Raw genomic sequence first — 9,302 nt, forward strand, 5'->3', positions numbered from 1 at the left:
TCTAATCAAGGTCTAATCAGGAAGTAATTTATATGTGGGACACCAGGTGAACACAACACACACACCATCTACCTCGGGTGGACCCAGTGATCCCGCGGTGATGTCAACAAACACAGTGTTACGGCAAATGAATGAGGAGGTGTGGAGTCAAGCGCAGAGAGCAAAAGATCTGGGAAAAAACACGCTTTAATGTCCAGGAAAAATAACATGAACAAAAGTAGGAAAACAAATTATCAGAAATATTAACGGACAGCGCGAAACCCAAAATACAAACAAAATACACTCAAACATAGAACAGACGAACAAGCCCGCACAAAACAGAAGCGGGCTGAACAAACTATATTTAACCCCACCCTAACAACCAAACAAGAAACAGGTGATACCAATCAGACAAAACCAAAGGAACACAGAACAATGGATCGGTGATAGCTAGATGACCGGCGATGACGACCGCCGAGCGCCACCCGAACAAGAAGGGGAGTCACACAGATGGATCTATATAACATTCACACACACACACACACACACACACACACACATAAACCACATTAATCAGAGGATTGTAACATTCACACACGGACACTTATGTCAACCCTGTCTTCCTCCCCCTCACCGAACATAGATACTGTAGCACTGTAACACTCCATACAGGATTATGGACCCCCAGTGACATCAAGAAACACAGATTGTCTGTATGTGAATTTGATGCAGATTGAAGATCACTCATATTTAGGGTGTGTAGGGTGCCGTCTTTCGGATCGGACATTAAACGGGTGTCCCGACTCTCTGAGGTCATTAAAGATCCCATGGCACTTATGATGAGATTAGGGGTGTTAACCCTGGTGTCCTGGCTAAATACCCAATCTGGCCCTCAAACCATCACGGTCACCTAATAATCGCCAGTTTACGATTGGCTCATTCACCCCCTCCTCTCCCCTGTAACTCCCCTGTTTCTATTCCCCTCCTCTCCCCTGTAACTCCCCTGTTTCTATTCCCCTCCTCTCCCCTGTAACTCCCCTGTAACTATTCCCCTCCTCTCTCCTGTAACTCCCCTGTAACTATTCCCCTCCTCTCCCCTGTAACTATTCCCCTCCTCTCCCCTGTAACTATTCCCCTCCTCTCCCCTGTAACTATCCCCCTCCTCTCCCCTGTAACTATTCCCCTCCTCTCCCCCTCCTCTCCCCCTCCTCTCCCCTGTAACTATTCCCCTCCTCTCCCCTGTAACTATTCCCCTCCTCTCCCCTGTAACCATCCCCCTCCTCTCCCCCTCCTCTCCCCCTCCTCTCCCCTGTAACTATTCCCCTCCTCTCCCCCTCCTCTCCCCTGTAACTATTCCCCTCCTCTCCCCCTCCTCTCCCCTGTAAATATTCCCCTCCTCTCCCCTGTAACTATTCCCCTCCTCTCCCCCTCCTCTCCCCTGTAAATATTCCCCAGGTCGTTGCTGTAAATGAGAACGTGTTCTCAGTCAACTTACCTGGTAAAATAACGGATAAATAAAAATTAAATAACTGATTAAAAACAAAAAAACAACCTTCCCCTCTTTCTCCCTTGAATTAAATGTATATCACTATATCTACACTACAAACGCTGACCGTATTATCTCCCAAGAGAACTCTCCTCGGTTATCGTCACAACCGTGTATATCTCCCCGCAAGTGGATACCAAGACAACCCTCAAGGAACTTCACTGGACTTGATGCAAACTGGAAACCATATATCCTGAGGCTGCATTTATTGTAGCTGGGGATTTTAACAAAGCTAATTTGAGAACAAGGCTACCTAAATTCTATCAGCATATCGATTGCAGTACACGAGCGAGTAGCACGCTCGACCATTGCTACTCTATCTTCCGCAATGCATACAAGGCCCTCACCCGCCCTCCTTTTGGCAAATCTGACCATGACTCCATCTTGTTGCTCACCTCCTATAGGCAGAAACTAAACAGGAAGCTTCCGTGCATAGGTCTATCCAACGCTGGTCTGACCAATTGGATAAAATCAATTTGGATCAAATCTAAAATGACTTTTTTGGTGCACACATGAATGCACAAACCCACAGTCTCTCAAGAAGCAAGCAGACACGTGCACACACCCACAGTCTCTCAAGAAGCAAGCAGACACGTGCACACACCCACAGTCTCTCAAGAAGCAAGCAGACACGTGCACACACCCACAGTCTCTCAAGAAGCAAGCAGACACGTGCACACACCCACAGTCTCTCAAGAAGCAAGCAGACACGTGCACAAACCCACAGTCTCTCAAGAAGCAAGCAGACACGTGCACAAACCCACAGTCTCTCAAGAAGCAAGCAGACACGTGCACACACCCACAGTCTCTCAAGAAGCAAGCAGACACGTGCACAAACCCACAGTCTCTCAAGAAGCAAGCAGACACGTGCACACACCCACAGTCTCTCAAGAAGCAAGCAGACACGTGCACACACCCACAGTCTCTCAAGAAGCAAGCAGACACGTGCACACACCCACAGTCTCTCAAGTGAGCAAGCAGACACTTGCACACACAGAAGCTCTCAAGTGAGCAAGCAGACACGTGCACACACAGAAACTCTCAAGTGAGCAAGCAGACACGTGCACACACAGAAACTCTCAAGTGAGCAAGCAGACACGTGCACACACAGAAACTCTCAAGTGAGCAAGCAGACACGTGCACACACAGAAACTCTCAAGCTGGCTTTGTCTCTCCAGAAAGATGAATATATTGTCACAGGGGTATATCAACTACAGTTCAAATTGGCTCATAACAGTGCAGAAATTCAGAGTTCCTATTGTTGAATTTGAAACCAATTAATTTATTTAATGACAGAAGGAACAATCTAATTGGGCAATACAGAGTCTCCTTGGGGATGGAGACAGAATAAAGGAATAAAGTAGAGAGTCTGGTCTGGAGAGTATCTCCCTGGGGGACAGAGACAGAATAAAGGAATAAAGTAGAGAGTCTGGTCTGGAGAGTATCTCCCTGGGGGACAGAGACAGAATAAAGGAATAAAGTAGAGAGTCTGGTCTGGAGAGTATCTCCCTGGGGGACGGAGACAGAATAAAGGAATAAAGTAGTGCATCCCCCTATCTACCCACAAAGACACACACAGCTAAATACATACACACACACACACACACACACACACACACACACACACACACACACACACACACACACACACACACACACACACACACACACACACACACACACACACACACACACACACACACACACACACACTCACAGCTAAATACATACACACACACACACACAGCTAAATACATACACACACACACACACACAGCTAAATACACACACACACACACACACACACACACACACACACACACACACACACACACACACACACACACACACACACACACACACACACACACACACACACACACACACACACACACAGCTAAATACATACACACACACACACAGCTAAATACATACACACACACACACACACACACACACACAGCTAAATACATACACACACACACACACACACACACACACACACACACACACACACACACACACACACACACACACACACACACACACACACACACACACACACACACACACACACACACACACACACACACACACACACACACACACTCACAGCTAAATACACACACACACACACACACACACACACACACACACACACACACTTCAAGGAGGTGTAGGTGGGTGTGTGAAAAGGTATCATGTCCCAGAGAGATGCGGTGGAAGAGTGGGCCGAGGAGTGGGAGGAGCGAGGAGGGAAGAGGGAGGAGTGAGGAAACAGGAGGGAGGGGAGAGGAGGGAAGATGGAGGAGGGGGGAGGGAGGAAACAGGAGGAGGGAGGAGGAGGAGCGGGGAGGGAGGAGGAAGGAGGAGGGAAGAGGGAGGAGGGGGGGGGAGGAAATGTGAGGCATAGCTACCCTTAGAGGGATGGAGAGTGGAGGAAGAGGAGGGGGAGATAAAGAGGGTAAATGTGAGGCATGGCTACCCTTAGAGGGATGGAGAGTGGAGGAAGAGGAAGGGGAGATAAAGAGAGAGATGAGTTGGGGAGGGAGGACGGGAGAGGGGATGTGGAGAAATAGAGGGGTGACGATAGGAATATGGTGGAGATAGAGGAGATAGAGAAAAGGATGGGGGGAGGAAGTGGGGAAGAGAGAAAGAGACATTACCAGGAGTATACCTTTTATAGATTTTATAAAGTAGTTACATTGATTGCTAGAGCGCCGACTTTATGATGTATCTGAACCAGTTAATGACTGATGTGTACTAACATGGCAGAGGGCTTAGCTTCCCATCTGTCTTACAGAGTCAGGGGAAACAGACGGGTTGGAGAGAATGGATAGAATAAGGGAGAGAGAGAGAGAGATAGAGATAGCAAGATAGAGAGAAAGAGAGAGAAACACATATGGAAGAGATGAGAGCTAGATAGCTAGAACGTGTCAGAGAGATAGATTCTCCAGTGCACTCTTATTTTCTCTATCTATTATTGTTGTTTAAGGACTAAATTACTATTGTGCATAAGCAGGTTGGCGGCTCTGAAATGGCTGCTATTATTTTTATTTCCTCTCTCAATTTCTGTTCCTGGAGGACTTCTTGATACAGCCCGATTTACCGTATCACCAGGATTAATGTGGGCTCCACCTCGAATAAAAGACAAGGAGGGAGAGAGGCCAACCTGGAGTAAAAGACAGGAAGGAGAGAGACCAACCTGGAGTAAAAGACAGGAAGGGAGACCAACCTGGAGTAAAAGACAGGAAGGGAGACCAACCTGGAGTAAAATACAGGAAGAGAGACCAACCTAAAGTAAGAGACAGGAAGGGAGACCAACCTGGAGTAAAAGACAGGAAGGGAGACCAACCTGGAGTAAAAGACAGGAAGGGAGACCAACCTGGAGTAAAAGACAGGAAGGGAGACCAACCTGGAGTAAAATACAGGAAGAGAGACCAACATAAAGTAAGAGACAGGAAGGGAGACCAACCTGGAGTAAAAGACAGGAAGAGAGACCAACCTGGAGTAAAAGACAGGAAGGGAGGTCAACCTGGAGTAAAAGACAGGAAGAGAGACCAACCTGGAGTAAAAGACAAGTAAGGAGAGAGACCAACCTGGAGTAAAAGACAGGAAGGGAGACCAACATGGAGTAAAAGACAGGAAGAGAGACCAACCTGGAGTAAAAGACAGGAAGGGAGACCAACCTGAAGTAAAATACAGGAAGGGTGACCAACCTGGAGTAAAAGACAGGAAGAGAGACCAACCTGGAGTAAAAGACAGGAAGGGAGACCAACCTGGAGTAAAAGACAGGAAGAGAGACCAACCTGGAGTAAAAGACAGGAAGGGAGACCAACCTGGAGTAAAATACAGGAAGAGAGACCAACCTGGAGTAAAAGACAGGAAGAGAGACCAACCTGGAGTAAAAGACAGGAAGAGAGACCAACCTGGAGTAAAAGACAGGAAGGGAGACCAACCTGGAGTAAAAGACAGGAAGAGAGACCAACCTGGAGTAAAAGACAGGAAGAGAGACCAACCTAAAGTAAGAGACAGGAAGGGAGACCAACCTGGAGTAAAAGACAGGAAGGGAGACCAACCTGGAGTAAAAGACAGGAAGGGAGACCAACCTGGAGTAAAAGACAGGAAGGGAGACCAACCTGGAGTAAAATACAGGAAGAGAGACCAACCTAAAGTAAGAGACAGGAAGGGAGACCAACCTGGAGTAAAAGACAGGAAGAGAGACCAACCTGGAGTAAAAGACAGGAAGGGAGGTCAACCTGGAGTAAAAGACAGGAAGAGAGACCAACCTGGAGTAAAAGACAAGTAAGGAGAGAGACCAACCTGGAGTAAAAGACAGGAAGGGAGACCAACATGGAGTAAAAGACAGGAAGAGAGACCAACCTGGAGTAAAAGACAGGAAGGGAGACCAACCTGGAGTAAAAGACAGGAAGGGAGACCAACCTGAAGTAAAATACAGGAAGGGAGACCAACCTGGAGTAAAAGACAGGAAGAGAGACCAACCTGGAGTAAAAGACAGGAAGGGAGACCAACCTGGAGTAAAAGACAGGAAGAGAGACCAACCTGGAGTAAAAGACAGGAAGGGAGACCAACCTGGAGTAAAATACAGGAAGAGAGACCAACCTGGAGTAAAAGACAGGAAGAGAGACCAACCTGGAGTAAAAGACAGGAAGAGAGACCAACCTGGAGTAAAAGACAGGAAGGGAGACCAACCTGGAGTAAAAGACAGGAAGGGAGACCAACCTGAAGTAAAATACAGGAAGGGAGACCAACCTGGAGTAAAAGACAGGAAGAGAGACCAACCTGGAGTAAAAGACAGGAAGGGAGACCAACCTGGAGTAAAAGACAGGAAGAGAGACCAACCTGGAGTAAAAGACAGGAAGGGAGACCAACCTGGAGTAAAATACAGGAAGAGAGACCAACCTGGAGTAAAAGACAGGAAGAGAGACCAACCTGGAGTAAAAGACAGGAAGAGAGACCAACCTGGAGTAAAAGACAGGAAGAGAGACCAACCTGGAGTAAAAGACAGGAAGGGAGACCAACCTGGAGTAAAAGACAGGAAGAGAGACCAACCTGGAGTAAAAGACAGGAAGAGAGACCAACCTGGAGTAAAAGACAGGAAGAGAGACCAACCTGAAGTAAAATACAGGAAGGGAGACCAACCTGGAGTAAAAGACAGGAAGAGAGACCAACCTGGAGTAAAAGACAGGAAGAGAGACCAACCTGGAGTAAAATACAAGTAGGGAGAGAGACCAACCTGGAGTAAAATACAGGAAGGGAGACCAACCTGGAGTAAAAGACCCCATCCCCATCACCCAGACAAAACCCAAACCTTATTGAAGGTAACAGCGCTCACTGTTGCCCCTAGTGGTCGATTTACACGTCATCTCCCGATGTCCCCAGACATGGATGGATGTCAATACTGACCTGGCTGAGAGAGACAAACTCTATTGACACTGAGTGGGAGTCAGTGAATAACTGGCCTATGCTGTACCATGCTTAGGCAGTAGAGTTATCACACTGCCAGCTCCCAGGCTCTAGGGAGCAGGCCCCAAACACTGAGTCCACACAGGAAGCCCACACAGGAAGCCCATGGGGAGCGTTGCTGCCCAGCTATTTTCAGGTCTCTCCAGAGATGTTTGATCGGGTTCAAGTCCAGACTTTGGCTGGGCCACTCAAGGACATTCAGAGACTTGTCCCGAAGCCACTCCTGCATTGTCTTGGCTGTATGCTTAGGGTCATTGTCCTGTTGGAAGGTGAACCTTCGCCCCGGTCCTGAGCGCTCTGGAGCAGGTTTTCATCAAGGATCTCTCTGTACTTTGCTCAGTTCGTCTTTGCCTCAATCCTGACTAGTCTCCCAGTCCCTGCCGCTGAAAAACATCCCCACAGCATGATGCTGCCGCCACCGTGCTTCACAGTAGGGATGGTGCCAGGTTTCCTCCAGATGTGACGCTTGGCATTCAGGCTAAGGAGTTCAATCTTGGCTTAATCAGACCATAGAATCTTGTTTCTTATGGTTTGAGAGTCTTTAGGGGCCTTTTGGCAAACTCCAAGTGGGCTGTCATGTGCCTTTTACTGAGGAGTGGCTTCCGTCTGGCCACTCTACCATAAATGCATGATTGGTGGAGTGCTGCAGATATGGCTGGCCTTCTGGAAGGTTCTCCCATCTCCACAGAGGAAGTCTGGAGCTCTGTCAGAGTGCCCATAGGGTTCTTAGTCACCTCCCTGACCACCTCCCTCCCCTGATTGCTCAGTTTGGCCGGGCGACCAGCGCTAGGAAGAGTCTTGGTGGTTCTAGACTTCTTTCATTTAAGAATGGAGGCCACTTTGTTCTTGTTCCTTCAATGCTGGTACCTTTCCACAGATTTGTGCCCCAACACAATCCTGTCTCAGAGCTCTATGGACAATTCCTTCGACCTCATGGCTTGGTTTTTGCTCTGACATACCATTGTCAACTGTGGGACCTTATATAGACAAGATTGTGTCTTTCCAAATTTTTATTTAATTTTTATTTTACCTTTATTTTACCTTTATTTTACTAGGCAAGTCAGTTAAGAACAAATTCTTATTTTCAATGACGGCCTAGGAACATTGGGTTAACTGCCTGTTCAGGGGCAGAACAACAGATTTGTACCTTGTCAGCTCAGGGATTTGAACTTGCACCCTTTCGGTTACTAGTCCAACGCTCTAACCACTAGGCTACCCTGCCGCCCCCAAATGATGTCCAATCAATCAAATTTACCACAGGTGGACTCCAATCCAGTTGTAGAAACATCTCAAGGATGATCAAAGGAAACAGGATGCACCTGAGCTCAATTACGAGTCTCATAACAAAGAGTCTGAATAATTATGTAAATAAAGTATTTCTGTTTTTATTTGTAATACATTTGCAAACGTTTCTAAAACCCTGTTTGTGCTTTGTCATTATGTGTTATTGTGAGGAAAACATTTGATTGAATCCATTTTAGAATGAGGTATAACGTAACAGAATGTGGAAAGGGGACGAGGTCTGAATACTTACCGAAGGCCCTGTTTACACAGGCATGATAACCCCCACCTTGACAGGTGGTCGACAGTGCAGGGCTCCTGTTAGTACAGTGGCTATTATACTGTGGAGTGAATTCCAATAATGCAACTTTTTGGAACTGAATTAATGGGACTTTCACACGTCATATTGTTATAAATACATTTGGTTGAATGGTCAATTTAAAAAAAAATATATATATACATGTACGTTCACATGTTAAACGGTCCACTCATGGCATTTATCATTCCACACACACACACACACACACACACACACACACACACACACACACACACACACACACACACACACACACACACACACACACACACACACACACACACACACACACACACACACTAGGTGCACAATACCAAACTACCTACTTGTGATTCATCGTCATAGTGTAATCATGGCCTGAACTATAAACAACCATTTTAGTGGTTCCCGTTGAGAGCGAAGTAAATGCCAGATTTAATGACTGGATATATAATGCATAATGTGACTGTGAAGTTGAATTTGTCTTAGAGATTAGCTAACTGTTGGAGGCTCTGCTAAGTGGCTACGTCATCTCATATGTAATTTATGAGCCAACTCTTTCAAGTAAACGTATTACTCAGCTGCTGCTACCAGGTCTCACAGTAGTCTCACTTCTGAATTAGACATTCATCCATGTTTGTCAAACGTCACATTTCAAAATGTTTAAGGTTAAGGTTAAGTTCCAGCCAGGTCACCCTTGATACAAGTCAA

This window comes from Oncorhynchus masou, chromosome 16, assembly GCF_036934945.1.
Source record: "Oncorhynchus masou masou isolate Uvic2021 chromosome 16, UVic_Omas_1.1, whole genome shotgun sequence".
Lineage (NCBI taxonomy): Eukaryota > Metazoa > Chordata > Actinopteri > Salmoniformes > Salmonidae > Oncorhynchus > Oncorhynchus masou.